An 11,761-nucleotide genomic window follows, 5' to 3' on the forward strand; every position below is an offset into this window, starting at 1 on the left:
TTAAAAGTAGTGCCCTCTAATAACTTTGCCATATCTAATCTGTACAAGTATTTTAACATTCAGAATGTTTCTATGAGTTCTCGCCCTCCCCCCATTCTCCTGAACTCCAGGGAATACAGCCTGGAGCTGCCAGACATTCCTCATACAGTAACCCTTTCATTCCTATCATTGTCACATGATTGGAGGCATGTTTGATGGTACTCACTGGAGTTTAGAAGAAAGAGGGGTGATCACATTGAAACCTATCGAATATTGAAAGGCCTAGATAGATAGATAGATAGATACTTTATTCATCCCCATGGGGAAATTCAACTTTTTTCCAATGTCCCATACACTTGTTGTAGCAAAACTAATTACATACAATACTTAACTCAGTAAAAAAAATATGATATGCATCTAAATCACTATCTCAAAAAGCATTAATAAGGATGTTTCCTACAGTGGGGGACTCGGAAGACCAGATGTCACACCCTGAGAATAGAAGGACTCCTCTAGTTCAAAGGTGAAAGTAAATTTATTATCAAAGTACAAATATGTCACCAGATACAACCCTGATTATTTTGCAGACATACATATTAGTTCCAGGAAATACAATGGAAGCGATGAAAGATTGCACCCAACTGCAAATACGAATGAGAAAAAAAAAGCAAATATCAAGAACATGAGGTGAAGAGTCCTTGAAAGTGTGTCAATAGGTTGTGGAAGGGTTCTGTGATGGGGTGGCTGAAGTTATCCCCTCTGGTTCAAGAGCAGGATGGCTGATGAATCGCAGCCTGAAAAGTCGACTTGTTTACTCTTTTTCAATAGACAATAGGTGCAGAAGTAGACCATTCGGCCCTTCGAGCCTGCACTGCCATTTTGAGATCATGGCTGATCAATTACTATCAATACCTGGTTCCTGCCTTATCCCCATATCCCTTGATTCCCCTATCCATAAGATACCTATCTAGCTCCTTCTTGAAAGCATCCAGAGAATTGGCCTCCACTACCTTCCGAGGCAGTGCATTCCAGACCCCCACAACTCTCTGGGAGAAGAAGTTTTTCCTTAACTAGTCCTAAATGACCTACCCCTTATTCTCAAACCATGCCCTCTGGTACTGGACTCTCCCAGCATCTGGAACATATTTCCTGCCTCTATCTTGTCCAATCCCTTAATAATCTTATATGTTTCAATCAGATCCCCTCTCAATCTCCTTAAATCCAGCGTGTACAAGCCCAGTCTCTCTAACCTCTCTGCGTAAGACAGTCCAGACATCCCAGGAATTAACCTCGCGAATCTATGCTGCACTTCCTCTACAGCCAGGATGTCCTTCCTTAACCCTGTAGACCAAAACTGTACACAATACTCCAGGTGTGGTCTCACCAGGGCTCTGTACAAATGCAAGAGGATTTCCTTGCTCTTGTACTCAATTCCCTTTGTAATAAAGGCCAACATTCCATTAGCCTTCTTCACTTGCTCATTCACCTTCAGTGACTGATGAACAAGGACTCCGAGATCTCTTTGTATTTCTCCCTTACCCAACTCTACACCGTTCAGATAATAATCTGCCTTCCTGTTCTTACTCCCAAAGTGGATAACCTCACACTTATTCACATTAAACACCATCTGCCAAGTATCTGCCCACTCACCCAGCCTATCCAAGTCACCCTGAATTCTCCTAACATCCTCATCACATGTCACACTGCCACCCAGCTTAGTATCATCAGCAAATTTGCTGATGTTATTTTCTATGCCTCCATCCAAATTGTTAACGTAAATGGTAAATGGTAAACAGCTGTGGTCCCAATACCGAGCCCTGTGGCACCCCACTAGTCACCACCTGCCATTCCGAGAAACACCCATTCACCGCTACCCTTTGCTTTCTATCTGCCAACCAATTTTCTATCCATGTCAATGCCTTCCCCCCGATGCCCTGAGCTTTGATTTTACCCACCAATCTTCTATGTGGGACCTTATCAAGTGCCTTCTGGAAATTGAGGTACACTACATCCACTGGATCTCCCCCGTCTAACTTCCTGGTTACATCCTCGAGAAACTCCAACAAATTAGTCAAGCATGATTTACCCTTGGTAAATCCATGCTGGCTCGGCCCAATCCTATCACTGCTATCTAGATATGCCACTATTTCATCCTTAATAATGGACTCTAGCATCTTTCCCACCACCGATGTCAGGCTGACAGGTCGATAGTTCTCTGTTTTCTCCCTCCCTCCTTTCTTAAAAAGTGGGATAACATTAGCCATTCTCCAATCCTCAGGAACTGATCCTGAATCTAAGGAACATTGGAAAATGATTACCAATGCATCCGCAATTTCCAGGGCCACCTCCCTTAGTACCCTAGGGTGCAGACCATCTGGACCTGGGGATTTGTCAGCCTTCAGTCCCATCAGTCTTCTCATCACCGTTTCCTTCCGAATGTCAATCTGTTTAATTTCCTCTGTTACCCTATGTCCTTGGCCCATCCATACATCTGGGAGATTGCTTGTGTCTTCCTTAGTGAAAACAGATCTAAAGTACTCATTAAATTCTTCTGCCATTTCTCTGTTTCCCATAACAATTTCACCCAATTCATTCTTCAAGGGCCCAACATTGTCCTTAACTATCTTTTTTCTCTTCACATACCTAAAAAAGCTTTTGCTATCTTCCTTTATATTCCTGGCTAGCTTGCGTTCGTACCTCATTTTTCCTCCCCGTATTGTCTTTTTAGTTAAGTTCTGTTGTTCCTTAAAAACTTCCCAATCATCTGTCCTTCCACTCACCTTAGCTCTGTCATATTTCCTTTTTTTTAATGCTATGCAATCTCTGACTTCCTTCGTCAACCACTGTGGCCCCTTTCCCCCCTTTGAATCCTTCCTTCTCTGGGGGATGAACTGATTTTGCACCTTGTGCATTATTCCCAAGAATACCTGCCATTGCTGTTCCACTGTCTTTTCTGCTAGGCTATCCGTCCAGTCAACTTTGGCCAGTTCCTCCCTCATGGCTCCATAGTTTCCCCTGTTCATCTGCAACACTGACACTTCCGAGCTGCCCTTATCCTTCTCAAATTGCAGATAAAAGCTTATCATATTGTGATCACTACCTCCTAATGGCTCCTTTACTGCGAAATCGCTTATCAAATCCTGTTCATTACATAACACTAAATCCAGAATAGCCTTGTCCCTGGTCGGCTCTCGTACAAGCTGTTCCAAGAATGCATCCCGTAGGCACTCTACAAACTCCCTATCCTGTGGTCCAGCACCAACCTGATTCTCCCAGTTCACCTGCATGTTGAAATCCCCCATAACTACTGCGACATTACCTTTGCCACATGCCAATGTTAACTCCCTATTCAACTTGCACCCAATATCCATGCTACTGTTTGGTGGCCTGTAGACAACACCCATTTGGGTCCTTTTGCCCTTACTGTTCCTCAGTTCTATCCACACAGACTCTACTTCTCCTGACCCTATGTCCCCCCTTGCAAAGGACTGAATCTCATTCCTCACCAACAGGGCCACCCCACCCCCTCTGCCCACATTTCTGTCCCTAAGATAGCACGTTTACCCTTGTACATTCATTTCCCAGGTCTGATCTCCCTGCAGCCATGTCTCCGTTATCCCAACAACATCATAGTTACCCATTCGCACCTGAGCTTCAAGCTCATCCGCCTTATTTCTGACACTTCGTGCATTCAGATATAGAATTTTTAGCCCATTTCTCCTCTCTCTGTTTGAATTGCTGCCTATTGTGCTTAACCCAGCTCCCCGAACTCCCATCGGGCTATACGCCCCTAGAATTTTGTTGTCCTTCCTAAATTTACTTATTCTTTCAACACATTTAACTCCATGTTCCGTCAGACCATCCCTCTGTATATGAGTCCTCTTTATCACTTGTTCCGCCCCACCTTCCTCTACTACACTCTTAATATTCCGGAACCGTGTAGTCCCCACCTGACCTTTATTCTTCCTCTCGCTATCCTCTCTCTCATTCTGGATCCCCGCCCCCTGCAAATTTAGTTTAGACCCCCCCAAGAAGCACTAGCAAACTTCCCTGCAAGAATGTTAGTACCGCTCCAGTTCAGGTGTAAACCGTCCCTTCGGAACAGATCCCACCTTCCCTGGAACAAAGCCCAATTATCTACAAACCTGAAGCCGTCCCTCCTGCACCATCCTCTCAGCCACGTATTAATCTTCATAATCCTCCTGTTCCTTGTCTCACTCGCACGTGGCACAGGTAGCAATCCTGAGATTGTTACCCTGGAGGTCCTGCTCTTCAGCTTCGCACCTAACTCCCTGAACTCCCTACGCAGGACCCCTTCACTCATCCTACCCACGTCATTGGTCCCTACATGGACCACAACATCTGGATTCTTGCCCTCCCTCCCGAGAATAACCTGCACCTGATCTGAGATGTCTCGGACCCCGGCACCAGGGAAGCAACATACCATCCGAGACTCCCGATCTTCCCCACAAAATCTCCTATCCGCCCCCCTGACTATAGAAGCCCCTATCACTACCAGTCTCTTCTCTTCCCTCCTCCCCTTCCTAGTCAAGGGTCCAACCTCAGTGCCAGAGACAGGACCACTGCAGCTTGTTCCTGGTAGGTCATCCCCACCAACAGTATCCAAAACGGTATACTTATTTTTGATGGGAATGGCCACAGGGGTGCTCTTCTCTCTCTGTCTGCTCCCCCTGCCTCTCTTGACTGTCACCCATTTGCCTACCTCCTGTCTTTTCGGTGTGACTGCCTCCCGATAACTCTTATCTATCTCTGCCTCTGCCTCCCGAATGATCCGTAGTTCATCCAGCTCCTGCTCCAATTCCCTAACTCGGTCTGATAGGAGCTGCAGCTGGATGCACCTATTGCAGGTGTGGTCATCAGGAACAACTGTGTTGACCCTGACCTCCCACATACTGCATACGGAGCACACCACTGCTCTAAATGTCTCCCCCATTACCTGATCCCAGATTAGTCAGAATAAATGAAAAACAGGCTTCTTGTCGAAGTCCTCTTGTGCTGAAGCCCGCTGAGCTTCGTAGGTACAGCTTGGCCTGCTGAGTTACTCCAGCATTTTGTGTATATTGGTTGATGGATAATACCTGTTCCCGAACCTGCTGATACGGGTCCTGAGGCTCCAGTACCTTTTTCCTGACGGCAGCAGTGAGAAGAGAGCATAGCCTGAGTGGTGGGGGCCTTTTGATCGATGCTGCTTTCCTGTGACAGCGCTCAATGACGGGGAGGGTTTTATCTGTGAAGGACAGAGCTGTATCCACTACTATTTGTAAGATTTTCCATTCAAGGGCATTGGCGCTTCCATAACAGGCCGTGGTGCAACCAGTCAATATACTCCACCACACATATAGAATTTTGTCAAAGTTTTCGGAATGCTGAATCTAAGCAAATTTCCAAGGAAATCGAGGCACTGCCATGTTTTCTTTGTAACTATTCTTGTCTGTTGGGTCCAAAACAGATCCACTGAAATATCACACTGATGAATTTAAAATTGCTCACCCTCTCCACCTCTGATTTCCCCGATGAGGACTGGTTCATGAACCTCCTGTTGCTGATATTGAGTGAGAGTTTGTTGTTGAGCCAGAAATTCAATCCCCCTCCTATATGCTTGATTTGGCCAAGATCAGCAAACTTATTTATGGAATTGGAGCTGAGTTTAGCCACATAAAGCAGAAGCCTAAACCACAGCAGAGGTGAGTAATTTCTTTAGACAGAGGGTGGTGAAGCTGGAATTCATTGTTGTGGAGGCCAAGTTATTGGGTATATTTAAAGCTTAGGTTTATAGGCTCTGGATTAGTTAGAGTGTCAAAAGTTACGTGGAGAAAGCAGTTAGAATGGGGTTGAGAAGGATATTAAATCAGCCATGATTGAATGACAAAGCAGGCTTGATGGGCCAAATGGCCCAATTCTTCTATACCTTATGGTCTTACATACCAGGATACAATATAAACCTTTGGGAAGATTCAGTCGTCAAGAAACAAAAATGGGTACACAATTTAATGTCATTGTGATCCAGGGGAAGACAATAGATTAATGTTCTGTTATTAGCACCTTGTTGCAGCTGTATCCCTTACACTTGCGGGACAGGTATGTTTGTCTCCTAACCTGGTTAGTTGTATATTCATGGCGACATCCCTCAATACTGTAACAAAAAGCGTATATATTGGGTGTCTGGCTTTTGGAACAGACGTCAGTTCTGAATATTCAATGATCTACTCCGATTGTTGAATTTTCCCTCAATTTAGAAAATAGTCTACGCTTTTATTTCTTCTACTAAACTGCATGGCCATACACTTCTCGCATTGTTGCTGCGATTAAATCATTAAAGAACAGCAAAGCCCCAGGAGACATTCGGTAGCCGAACCAGCCATCTGCAACCACTGTTTACTATCATCTGGGAACGGGGACGAGGACGCAAGAACTGGACAGAGGAATTACTGTTTGGATTCCCGGGAAAGGAGCACCGAGTAATTGCGACATCACACTGGTCAGTGACCAGCAAGGTTTACGCCGAAGAACTCATCGTGCAGTGGATTACAGATGCTGTCGAAGAACGCTTGCAGAAGGAGCAAGCTGGCTTCTGGAAGAACAGAGGCTGCAACTTCCCGCGTCACAGAACAATGCACGGAGTGGCAGGGGCAATCGTGGACTTTGAAAAGGGTTTTAATGGCATTCACAGGCGAATTCTCAGATTGTACGGGATTCCTTCCAAAAATGTTCCAGTTTATCCAGAGTTTCTATGTTAATTTCACCTGCACAGTTCAGGAATGCAATTTGAGCTTTGAAGTCAAAACAGAAGTCAGACAAGGTTGTGTGATGTCGGTGATGTGGTTTATCTTGGTGATTGGGTTATGAGGCAAACAGAGAGGCATTAGGTGGACTCTATTCTCTATTTTAGAAGACCTGTCACATGGACTCAGAGTTGCCAGAGAAAGAGACTGAGACCATGACTCTCACTGTAGAGTCTCCCCCTCCCGTCAAAACGAACTGCCTCCCAGCTCTGGCGGTCACCGTTACAGAGATGGCGCAGACGGGGTGCAATGGTAGATTGCGAGGTAAAGAGTTCACCTTTATTGTACTAGAGGTCCATTCAAGGATACAACAGTGGGATAGATACTGCTCTTGGACCTGGTGGTGTGTGTTTTCTAGCATTTATATTTTCTGCCTTATGGAGGGGAGGGAAAAAGAGACGTTTATAATTATGTTGAATATTCTCCCAAGGGAGAAGAAACCATAGACAGTCAGTGGAAGGGACCATTATGGTCTACCACAAAAGTTTTGTGATCTTGGACACCTAGTGGAAAATGATTCCTAGTTTAACTGTGCAAACACAAGGAAATCTGCAGATGCTGGAAATTCAAGCAACACACACAAAATGCTGGTGGAACTCAGCAGGCCAGGCAGCATCTATAGAAAGAAGTACTGACGAAGGGCCTCGGCCCGAAACGTCGACTGTACTTCTTCCTATGGATGCTGCCTAGCCTGCTGCGTTCAACAGCATTTTGTGTGTGTTGCCTAGTTTAACTGTTCCCATTTTCCTTATTGTACTTATTACTGACAAATTGATTACCTTAATTTATAACTTGTTTCAACTGAAAACATTTTTATCCCTAACAAACTTGTTTACCAAGTCGCAGAGCACCACAGCACACAAACAGAGCCTTTGGCTCATCTGGTCCATGCCAAACTGTTTTTCCTAGTTCCATTGACCCCACACCTGGACCATAGCCCTCTACACCCCTCCCATCCGTCCACTGATCTGAATTTCTCTTAAATGTTGAAATTGAACCCGTATCCACCACTTCTGCTGGCAGCTCATTCCACACTCTCGACACCCTCTGAGCAAAGAAATTACCCCTCATGTTTCCTTAAACATTTCACCTTTCACCTTAACCTATGACCCCTATTTCTACTTTAGTTTATAATTCAATTTTAATTTAGTTTATCATATTTTTCTGATTGTATTGGCCTATTTCCTTACAATATTGAAGAAGGCCGTTCATCCTGTCAAGTCTATGCTGACTCACTGACCAATCCAACACAGCTAATAGTTTCCCCTATAACTTATTCTCCTCATATACCCATCAATTCTCCCACTCTCCTACATATTCCTCTGGATCAGGTAATTGAACGACCATCCCCCACTCTTCGGGATGCGAGAGGAAGCCAAAGCACCTGGCAGAAGCTCATGTGGCCACAGGGAGAAAGTGCAAGCTCTGCAGAGATGACACTTGAAGCTGGGTTTGAACCTGGAACTGAGAGAAAGCAGTTCTACTTCCTGTGATACCCTTCCTGCTGTGGAGGGATCTGTACTGTTCAGCCTGCACTTAGAGATGGATTTTGCAAGGATAGTATCATGGCTTTTAAATCCTTCCCCTCTAAGTATGAACCCCAGTCTTTTGTTGGCATTATTTATAGAGGAAGTGAGAAGAGAATGCAGAAACATAATTACTTAAAATTGGTGTCAAAGGTAGACAGGACTGTAAAGAGAGCTTTGACACATTGGCCTTCATAGATCAGAAGTTGGGATGTTACGTTGAAGTTGTATAAGAAATTAGTGAGGCCTAATTTGAATATTGTGTGCAGTTCTGGTCATATTCTTACAGGAAAGATATCAGTAATATTGAAAGAATGCAGAGAAAGTTTTTTAGGATGTTGCTGGGGCTTGAGAATCTGAAGTTGAATAGGTTAGGACTTTATTCCCTGGAGCGTAGGAGAATGAGGGGAGATTTGATAGAGGTTCATGCTTGAGTGCTCAGTGGAGGGTGCTGATGCTTTTTGCTGGTGGGGGGTGGGTCGTTGCCTTACTGCTGCTTGTGTATGGGAGGGGGATCTGGGGGGTGCTTTGGGGTTCTAATGTTTAACTCATTCATTCTTTAGGACACTCCTCTGTTTTTGTGAATGTTTGCAAAGAAGAAGAATTTCAGGATGTATATTGTATACATTTCTCTGACACTAAATGTACCTATTGAAACCTGTTAAATTATGAGAGGATACATAGGGTAAGTGCAAGCAGGCTTTTTCCACTGAGGTTGGGTAAGACTGGAACTAGAGACCACAGGTAAGAGTGAAAGGTGATATATTTTAGGGGGATCTTTTTGCTCACAAAGTGGTGAGGGTGTGGAATAAGCTGCCAGCAGAAGTGGTGGATGTTGGTTCATTTTCAACATTGATGAGAAATTCAGATAAGTACACGAATGGGAGTGATCCAGACGTGGGATGATGGGACTCGGCAGAATAACAATTCAACATGGACTAAATGGGCCAAAAGGCCAGATTCTATGCTGTGATGCTCTAACTCTCACGCTCTTCTCTCTTATCAATTACTTTGCTGCCCAGTTAAGGAACCTGATTTGTCCCCTAGGCTTTAAATGAGAAAACATGTCACCAATAAAACCTTGATAGATTGAAGAGAAACAAAGACATTGGCTGGAAGAAGTCAGTGGGTTGAGCAGCATCCATGAGGGAAAAGTTGCTGCTGATGTTCTGGGCTGAAACCCCTGCATGAGGACTGTGAGTGGAGAGGAGAGATAGCCGGTATAGAGAGGAGGGGAGGGGCAAGAAAGGACTCCAAGGGATGCGGTGGGGGTAGGTTGTAAGGTAGTAGGTAGGTAGGGGAAGTGAGCTGAGGTGGAGTTGGGAGACCGTGGCAACTGAGTGATTGATGGAGCCAGAGAGAGGAAAACAGGAAAAAATGGCGGCACAGTAGGAGGAGGAAGGGAGTGTGAAGATAAGAGGCACGTGCTGGAAAGAGATAAGCAGGAAGAAAAATGGTAATACACTGGGGCAGCAGGGTAGCATATCAGTTAGCGTAACTCCACTTCGGTGCCAGCAATCTGCATTTGATTCCCATCGCTGTCTATAAGGAATTTGTACCTTTCCCCATGACTGCATTTCCTCTGGGTGCTCTGGATTCCTCCCACATTCGAAAGACAAGCAAGTTAGTAGATCAGTTGACCATGTGGGTTAGTTTGGAGGCCCAGGCCTGAGGGCGGGAATGGTGGGTTACTGCAAATAAAAAATAAATTGAAAACTTCTGGAGTTGGATGCGGATAAGTGAAGTGAGTGAGAATGGGGACTACTAGTGCTGAAGAGCACAGTGACTTGAACCAGATGGGGTGGAGTTACAGGACCTGTGTGTGAAGGCGGTGGATGAACCTGGAATTGGCCCCTACACTTTAAAATGAGAGAACATGTCACCACTCAGCATCAGTAGATCCAAGCAGCTTGTGTTGGTGGGGAGGATAAATCAGCCGGGGTTCTGATGTTGCATTGCCATTGGGTGAGGTCTGCTAGGAAGTCCATTCTTGGGAAGGAGGCCTTTGGCCCCTGATGCTGTGCTGATCTTTATACCTACTCTAAAACTAAACTGACTCTTCCCTCCTACATAACCCTCCATTTTTCTATAGTCCATGTGCTTTTCTAAGATTTTCTTAAATGCCCCTAATGTATTTGCCTCTACCACCACCCCTGGTTAGGGCGTTCCAAACAACTATCACATCTGTGTGAAGACATCCCCTTATACTTTCCTCCAAATTTAAGAGCCACTTACAGACACTTAACATGGATGAACTTTACATAGGCTTTTGTGAGAAGAACAGAGAGATGATTTGCATGGTGAGGAATAGGGTTATCCACCAAAAATCAGTTCATGACGGAAATTAAGCTGTGATAACGAAGGCATTCTATGCTGTGTTGTGTGTTGGCCAGTTCCTTATGTAGAGTCCTCAAGTATTTTAAGTAGAAAACCATTGGAGATGTTCATTAAGCCAGGTGGATTCATCATTTGAAATGCTGGAGTTTAATACAACTGCACTTCACTGAAGAAGGCCCATCAGCCCACTAAACCTGCACTGGGCTTTGAGAGAGCTGTTCAGCAAGGACTGATCACTACTCTGTCCCTGTAGTCCTGCAGATATCTTGGACTGAAGGCTGGAGTAATGAAAGAGCCTGAGTCTGGAAATCTCTGTGACTCCAACGGGGAAGTCGAAGGCCCTCTGCCCGTGAGTCAGAACGAGGATGCGCTGGAGGCTGAAGGCTGCAGAAGGCCTGTCTTGGGTGGGAGGGAGGAATGGGGTTTGTTGTTGTTTGTTGCTTGTTGTGCAGAGCATTGTGGGCATGTGACGTTGACACCAGAATGTGTCATACTTGCAGGCTGCCCCCAGCACACCCTTGACTGTGTTGGTTGTTAATGCAAATGTCATATTTCACTGTATACTTTGATGTACATGCGATAAATAAATTTGAATCTTGAATCTTGAATGTATTTCTATTAGACCATATAAGATATAAGAGCAGAAATAGGCCATTTGGCCCATCGAGTCTGTTCTGCTATTTCATCATGGCTGATCCATTTTTCCTCTCAGACCCAATCTCCTGCCTTCCCCCAGTATTTCTTCATGCCTGAACCAATCAAGCATCTATCAGCCTCCGCCTTAAATATACATAAAGACTCGGCCTCCACAGCTGCCTGTGGCAATGAATACCACAGATTCAGCACTCTCTGGCTAAAGAAATTCCTCCTCAAATCTCTGTTCTAAATGTATGCCCCTCTATTCTGAGGCTGTGTCCTCTGGTCTTAGACTCTCCCACCGTAGGAAACATCTCTGCATATCCACTCTATTAGGCCTTTCAACATTCAATAGGTTTCTATCAGGCCACCCCTCCTTTTCTGAATTTTAGTGAATACAGGCCCAGACCTGTCAAGCGCTCTTCATATGACAAGCCGTTCAACGATTTTCGTGAACCTCCTTTGAACCCTCTCAAGTTT

The sequence above is a fragment of the Hemitrygon akajei genome, chromosome 14 (genome assembly GCF_048418815.1).
Source record: "Hemitrygon akajei chromosome 14, sHemAka1.3, whole genome shotgun sequence".
Lineage (NCBI taxonomy): Eukaryota > Metazoa > Chordata > Chondrichthyes > Myliobatiformes > Dasyatidae > Hemitrygon > Hemitrygon akajei.